This window comes from Athene cunicularia (genome assembly GCF_003259725.1).
Source record: "Athene cunicularia isolate RWA chromosome 4 unlocalized genomic scaffold, athCun1 chr4_part3, whole genome shotgun sequence".
Classification (NCBI taxonomy): Eukaryota; Metazoa; Chordata; class Aves; order Strigiformes; family Strigidae; genus Athene; species Athene cunicularia.
This window is the reverse complement of record NW_020799100.1, coordinates 14508379-14516423: the sequence shown is the minus strand read 5'-3', so window position 1 is coordinate 14516423 and position 8045 is coordinate 14508379. Positions and strand designations below refer to the sequence as shown.

Genomic DNA, 8045 nt, shown 5'->3' with positions numbered 1-8045 from the left:
TGCCTGTAAATATGTCTGTGTGCTTCTGAGCTTTCGTCACTGTGAGTCCTAAATGTTACAAGCAGCTTAAATGGAATAGACGTTGTGGAGTAAGTCGTCTTTTTTAATCCCCTTTTACCTATGTAAGACTTCTGTCAACCAGATTTTCCATAAAACTCTGAAAGGAGAGAGAAGGTGGAGGCAGTCATTCTCTTCAAAAGCATACAGAGACAGAACAAGGGGCAAGAGGCACCAATTGCATCAGGATTTCTGTCTGGAATTTAGAAACCATTTCTTCACTGTGAGACCACTTGGACACTGGGATAAACTGCCTAGAGAAGCAGTAGCATCTGCCTGGCTTTAGGAATTCAAGACTTGGCTTGATGGGGATGTGGATGACTGAATCTAAGGCCCTGCTTTCAACACAAGGTTGGCCAAGATGATTACTGGTCCCTTCCCGCTGAAACTTTTCTGTGATTTTGCATATCTGCGTTATTGGCCAAAGGTAACCCAGGTCTGCAGATGAGTTCTGGAAAGCTGCGCTGGCTCATGCTGAGGTTGTCAGTAGGATGTACCGTTCAGTAAATTCAATTTAGTAATGCATTTAACAAGAGAGAGATCCCCCTCTATTAAGGCATTTGGATTTTAAAAGTCAGGTCCTGGCTTGCTTTTGACTTTCACAGCTGGCCAAAAATTTTCTGACTGAATTCTTATGCAGTGGAAAACTGTTTTGTCAAAGGCTTTCTAAAGCACGAGGGTCTTGCAGAAGATATTTTGACGTTAACAGAATGACACGACCCTATTGGAGTCATCTTGTCGGAAGGAAATGAAGTCATTTTATGTTGCAGCTGGTGTAATTGTGGTCCTAACCCCTCCCAAGCGGTGCTGGCGCTGGAGGGGATTTTAGCACTGCTTCACAGCAGCACAGTAGCTGTTTCTGCACTGCAGAGGAAGTGCTTCTTTTGGGTTAGCCACCCTGCTCTAATGCAGCTCCCTGGCCCTTGGTACTGGGGAAGCTGCCTCCCGTTGGAGGCTAGAAGGGATTTGCCAGGCAGGTCCCAGTAGGAGGGAGCATCCTTCTCTGTGTATTGGTGGCTGGGGAGCAATGAGTGATGTGTTGGAGCCTGGCTCAAGCAAAACTCCCGCTTGGCTGCCTGATCAGCAGAGCATCCCCCAGGAACACCTATATCCCACAGGTGTGGGGTTGCAGTGGGTCACCGTCACTCCTATCAGAGAGCTGGAGTAGGAAAGGGGTCTTGTCCTCTAACCGGTCCCAAATAAGCTGATGGCAGGAAATCAAAAGCCCAAAAGAACAAAAATGTGCATGTGTGGTTATTCTAACAACAAATCTATTCAGAGAAATGGGGAAGTTCCCTTTGAATCACTGCACTGCGTGCTGTCCTGGAACACCCTATGGAAAGGTATTTGTTCTGCTGAAGCACGTGTGTTGGTCCAGCGCAGCAGCTTCTATGACTTTGTTCAAAGACAAACAAATAAACAAAAAAGCTTCTTAAATTGCAATCTTTTTGTAATGCATTTTTGGCTTAGAAATTCCCAGCAGATAGTAGCAAATAGCTCCCAGCCGTTCGCCTCTGGAAGCATTTTGGAGAAGAGCAGGAACAAAGGGGAGAGTAGTTTTGAACTTTGGTGGACAAGAGGTGGGTGGAGGTTGATGAAGAAGGAAAACAGATTGTGAAGATTTCAGGCGGCTGAGGGAATAGGAGCACTGTAGTTCACAGTGGTAGAATGGTAGATTTCACAAACAAAGGGTGGTGGGTTTTTTTCAAATATTTCCTTAAACTTGGCATTTATTTTTCCTGTGATTGTTTGCTTCAGGGTATAAATGTGGAGAATTGCATGTACACAAGGGAGGATAAAGTTCCCCAGGTTTATTTGTACTTCTGTTTTTCTCTGCAGTGAAGGGCTTCCTTCCCTCACAGTGCTTTATTTTATCTTTTTTTCTCTTTTGGTTTTTTCCCCTCTGTTCCTCAGCTACCACCTCTCCAGGTAAAAGAAGTGCCTAGGTCATGCCAGGGCAGCTGAGAGCAATAGGGAGCACCCAGAGGCGAGTGATGGATGGTCCATTTTCCTGCGGACGACAGCACTGCTGTCTCTGCAGAGCACCTCAGCCATCTTCTGGGTGTCATAAATCCAGGAGCTTTTAGCAAGGTTGGCAGGCTTTCTAAGAAGTGGGACACAGTATGTGCAGCCTTCCCCACTGAGGAGCAGGAGGATCTTTTCTTGTGCTGCTCTCTTCTTAGAGGTCACAATCAGTAACCCACACTCTGCAAAGTCCCTCTAAGCCAGTGGCATGAGAGAGGTTGGGGAAAGGACAAGAATTAGTGGCTCCTTCAGCACAAAGATGTGTGATATTTGCATGCCCAAACATCTGCCTTGTGCATATAACCACTTCTGTAGTGAGTTTGCGTCCTGCCAACGGGGCTTTTCCATTGCAGCAGCATTGGGGGGTTTGTTTTATATGCACATATGGCTTCTGGGTCCTTCTGTCCTCTTCTGAACATACAGCACTCGGGGCTAAGTTGGCTCTGGCATGCGGTGTGATCCCTGGTGATTCACAGCCCCCAACATCTGCGATTAGACCTTGAACAGAAACTTTTCATGCGTGGTCATGGTAGAGGAAACCTGCTTGCTACTTTTCTGAGTCGCTGGTAGAAGAACAAAAGAAGGTTTATTTTCTTCTAGCTGTAAAGGTCTACCTTGAATTAAGTAAACTGTTCCCTGAGGGAGAAAGTGTCCAGGTACAGAATGTTCACAGAGGAAATATTCAAAGTGTCTACTGTGTCCCTAAAGTGTTTGCTTTAAAGTATGAGGGCCAGAGTAAAAAATAGAATATTATTTTCTAATTTGAAAGCAAACATACCTCTTGCAAGCAGCAGAAAATAAATTGACCTTCTTCAGGCTTGATACTGCAGCCCATTAAGTGCACAGGCGATGAGAAGCTATGGAGAAGCAGCAATTTGCAGAGATGGCCCCTGTCCCAAGTGCACAGCCTGTGTGAGTGCGGGGGGTCGAGCTGGCCCATGTCGGAGGCAAACCTGCTGTGTGCAAACTGTCAGCCTTGCAAGAGGAATTGGAGTCTATAGGAATCTGAGCACTACTGGGTTTTATGTGATACAGGGTAAGAGCCTTGCTAATTTGGATTTAAACAATGGCAGATCCAGACCTTGACGTTATGGGTGTTATTTTTGTGGTTGGTTTTGTTGTCGTACAGCGCTTCTGCACCAGTCCCAAGTGAAGCAGAGATGCCCTGTGATCCAATCATGGCAGTCATGGGCTTTTCTGAGGCCCAAAATGAGCTTCTCTAATGTCAGCCAACTGAACTGATGTCATCGTGTTCCTGGCTCGGTGGGTCCTAGGTGAAGAGTTTTTTAAAAATATTTTTACTCCTCGTTGACTCTGAAAACTCCCCACAAATGTGGGTTATCTTACTCATGCATCACTGACAGTAAATGTATGAGTATAGCACTCCCCCATAAAATCTTGCCCTTGACTACACCTTTTTGGTTTCTTTGAAGAGCAAAGATGTAGCTTCATGTGTTGTTCTTTATTACTGCTCTGAAAGTGGAGGAGAAAGAGAGGACTGGGGAAGCTGTTCAGACTTGGCTTTCCAAGGGAATGTGAAAATGCTGTGGATGGGTGGTGGTATTCTCCTAAAGACTTATGTTTCTCTTTCAAAACAAAACAGTTCAATGTGCTATTTTCATTGTTCCTGTTTCTTTGCCATGCAATGTTTCCAGGAAGGCAGCATTTGTTTGGAAGAGTGTATGATAATGAAAACATCTCACTGCTGTTTGGGGGAGGAGTTCCCCATTCTGGCTTGTTGAGGAGGGGGGTTGTGAGTACACCAAACTCTTCCATACCCACTAAGGTGCAATGAAAAGCCAAAGTTACAGAATCATCTCAATGGTCCAAGGACTGTGCGAGTCATTTGTGCTGCCAACTGAATTTAGTGTTTTGAGGAAAGGCCATAGAAGTATTTTTTTGGCTCCCAACAATATCTAGACACCAGAGAATGTTAATAGTTCAGGGGTGGGATGTAAGTTCTAGTGGAATTGGTGAAAGATTTGAGGTCTGAATTTTGCAAGCTTTAAGAGCACAGTTTCTCTCTTGCTCTGCTTCCAGGGTGTCCATCCGTCCAGGCTGGCTGGGTCTGAGCTTTCATTGACCATAACTTGGAAAACTGGGTAAAGTATGCTGCAGCCTGGCAGTATAGGGCTGAGCTTGGACTCAGGAGAGTGGGTCCTTGGTTCCTCTGTCATGTGCTAGGGGTTTGTGTTGAGGAGAGGAGCATGAACAGCATCACATATGCTAAAGAAGGGGCACGGCTTGAACTTGGCTTTGCGAAAGCTCCAGCGTCCCTCGCTGTCTGCAGCGTCCCTGTTCCAATTCAGACCAAAGGGAATACAGCCATTCTCACTCACCAGGACTGTCAGTTAGGGCAACAGCTCTTTTGCTTCTCATCTGAGCAGTTGTGACCCAGAAATCCTTGAGGAAGAATAAATAAGGAACCCACCTTGCCACTTCTACTGAGTCATTTTTTTCTTCGCTCCCCCCCACCCCCACAAAAAAAACACTCTCTCTTAAATAGCATCATTTACACTTGGGAGCCGCTTGAATCTACTCTGTCACATAAATTACCATCTCTGAACTCGGCTGTCAGGAAGCGTCCTCATGAGTTGACATCCATGGGGGGTGTCAGTGGAAGGGGATCGGTTTCGTGGAAAGCAGGAGGAATTCAAGCGTCAAGCGAATATGCTCGTCCTCACCTCACCTCAAGCGCCGAGGGCATCTCAGTCCCACTGGAGGCGAGCCCCGGCATGACCTTTGCTCCTCAGACTGCCCTTGTTACCCTTCACATCGGTAGCTGCAAGGCCGGGTCTGACATCTGGAGCAAGCCCTGCATCTCAGGCAATTAGAGCCTGAGGCTCTAAAAGGAGTAGGGACTTCAGGGATATTACAGTTTCCTTACAGGGATAAAGGCCACCGGCTTTTCTCTCTGCTCTGCTGCTTTCTCCGGCTTTGATGCTGCTGCCATTGAAACGAGATTGGCCCATCTGGTAGCAGAGTTGATGAGCTCTGCCAGACGGATCTGACTTGCTGGGAAGGGTTCAAAAGGCAGCACCTACCCTTTGTTGTATTTCCTGCACGCTAACGAAGCCCCTGTTTTCTGGAGCTACTTTTTATCCTTGTTGTATGTTGGTTTTGGCATGAATGCTTTTATTCCTCCCATTTGAAATAAGCGGGGGAACAAAGTGAATAAAATGCCAGTTCCCCTCCCCCCTAAAAAAGAGGGTAATACAAGGAAATTGCAAGGATGCATTGTGGTGCAAATGGTTGCAGTTGGTTGCTGCCAGGAGTGGAAACATGGAGAACTGAAGCTCTAGAGTGTCAGTGGCTGGTTCCTGTCTGATGTGTGTTATCCTTTGGCGGCGTGCATGGGAGCCTCGCTGCAGCAGTATACAGTGCTCGGTGTGATGTCAGCCCTGCGTGCACACGTTTTTGGCTTTCCCTGTGGCCTCATGGAGAGGGAATTTTCAGCAATCCAAACATTGACAGAACTGTATTTGTTGACTTGCAGAAAAGCCTAACTCATCCTCCTCTGGCCTGTGATCATGTCAGCTGAACTGCGATGACTGCTGCCTGTGCTTGCTGGCCTCCCAGCCCTGATAAACCTGTGAAGCAGATTCATTTATTTAGGCCCTGATTCAGCAAAGCACTTAAGTACACGCTTCAGGTTTTCTTCTTTCCAGTAAGATTGTCAGCCTGCTCAAAGTTAAGCATGTGCTTAAGTGCTCTGCTGAGTGCACAGCAAACAAGTGGTGGGGGCAGTGTGTGCTGCTGCTGTGCTCTGCTGGTTGGCATGCAGGCTGCAGAATTCAGGCTCCTGGTATTAAAAATTTATTCACTTCTTTGGCTCCCCCCAGTACAGGAGCCCTAGTCCCAGAGTCTGAGACAATAGTCTGTCCTTCTTCAGGAGGATGGGTTGGTTCTGAGGCACAGAACATTCCTTGTGTCTCGCTCTTGCGCATTGAACAGACGAGTGTGCTCTTCAGGGTGTGGGGCAGGAGGTTTTGGTTTCCATCGGCAGGACATTGGCAAGTATTTCTTCAGAGTTTTCTGTTTGCTTTTTCCCCCTTCTAAGAGTTGTAAAAGAAAAATATCAACCATGTTACATGTATGTGAATGTCTTGATATTTGTAGCTTAATGTTTTGTAGGATTCATTTGACTTATCTTCCATTAACACGATTCCCTTCGTCTTGAGGACTGAGCAGCTTATTGCAGGCATGTACCTGTGTGTCTGTGTGCACGTGTGTGCTCCTGAGTTACATGGGTCAGAGCAAAATGAATATTTGGTTTGATATATTCTTTGGGATTTCTCAAGGTAGAAGGGCTAGGAAGTAGCAGGTGTTACTACACTGTTTGTACATCTTGGTGTAACTGTGTGTTAAGTTCAGACCCACCATATTCAGGCTGCAGCGTTAACAGACTCTCGCTTCCCTGGGAGTCTGAAGCTGTGGAATAGGCACTTAATCCACAAGATGGTTGTATTTCAGCCTGCTTGGAGCAGCTCCTGAGAGAGCATTCTTTCTAATCCCCACCCATATCTGACCTGTTCTAGCTCGTTTTTAAGGGCTGCGCCCAGCCAGTCCCTAGCTCCCTGCAGAAGGTTTCCGCACATCTTTTCCTGCTTGCTGAACTCATTCGGATGGGGAGCCCACACATCAGTGAATGGGATTCCTGTATAAATTTGCCCCGTTTGCAAAATTGGAATTGATTTAGAGCATCTCTATTCCTTACGAAACCCAGAAGACATGTGCATGGCTAGATGTGCTTTTTTCCCTTCCCTTTGAAGTTTAAAGCATGCTTAGCAAATCTGATGTTTGCAGTCTCTGTTCCCCACCTGATGTGCAAAAATGCAAAAGGTCCTTCCAGAAGCATGGGTCAGACTAGCCTTTGCGCTGATGCTGCAAGCGGGATTACAAGGATCTGGGCCGGTTTTGTTATGAACTCGGCCCTAACTAGCCTAGAGAATACTTGCAATGTAGTTTTAAAAGAGTGTTGTTTTTTTAACGTGAAATAATTTGATCTGTGAATCAAACAGCCTCTGTGCCCCACCCCCTGCTGCTGATGACAGCCTCTTCCCACACTACTTCCTTGGTAGCATTGTTTGACTGTTCCAGCTCCAGTAGGTTTCAGTTACTGATCAGTGTAATTGCAATAACACACCAATAATAAAAGAGGAATTTAAGCTTCCTTTTCTTGTAGTTGAAGGCTCTTCTCCCGTGAAAGCTTGAAGTCTTAATAGCAGTCACACGAGCAACATCCCGCGCCTGTCAAGTGTTTGCAAAACTGGGCAGCCGTACTTTAGGAAGATAAAGGGCTGGATTTTGGGAACTTGGAAACAGCCCAGTCCTATCAGGCGGCACTGGTACAGCTAATATTAGAATGGGAAACTCTAGGGACAGCTTAACATTTTAGTGGATGCCAAGGAAGCCTTGAATAGGAATGCATTGAAAGTTGCTTGTTGTATAACACGAGTTGCTGGATGGAGTCAAGAGTAATTCGAGTTGCCTTTAGTCTGGTGGAAAACTACAGCTGTGAGCAATGAGTTAATTTTTTCCGTGTGTGTATGTGTGGCTTAGGTTTCCCAGTCAGGTTTGCTTTTAGTTTTGTAGGCTCTGAATCCATAGAGGAGCAACTGCGACCCAGTCGTTTGTCTTCATGTGCCACCTCAGGCTGCTGCTGCAGCAGCTCTGCAGCTAGCGATGGGTTAAATAAAACACCTTAAAAATGCGAAGTGGTTATGGGGCTGAGCTGTAGCAGCTCCTTCTGCTCTGTAGACAAGAAAGCTACCGGCTGCTCTTCCTGCCTGAACGTCTCCTACAGAAAGGGGAGTGAGGGGGGGGGCCATAATAATTGGGGAAAAAAAAAATAAAAGGACGACTAAAGAGCAAAATCTCCTTCTCTAGCCTGGGAGTGCTGCTTGGCGGACGCTGCAGGCCCTGCGGGACGCCTTGCCGGGGGGCGGCCGATGGGCTCGGCC

The 8045-nt window shown here is 46.6% G+C and overlaps 1 protein-coding gene across 1 annotated transcript in view; it reads left to right on the top strand.

Moving 5' to 3' along the window:
• Positions 1–8045, top strand: part of MBNL3 (muscleblind like splicing regulator 3) — an 89308-nt gene that overhangs the window by 22866 nt on the left and 58397 nt on the right. The window lies entirely within an intron of this gene.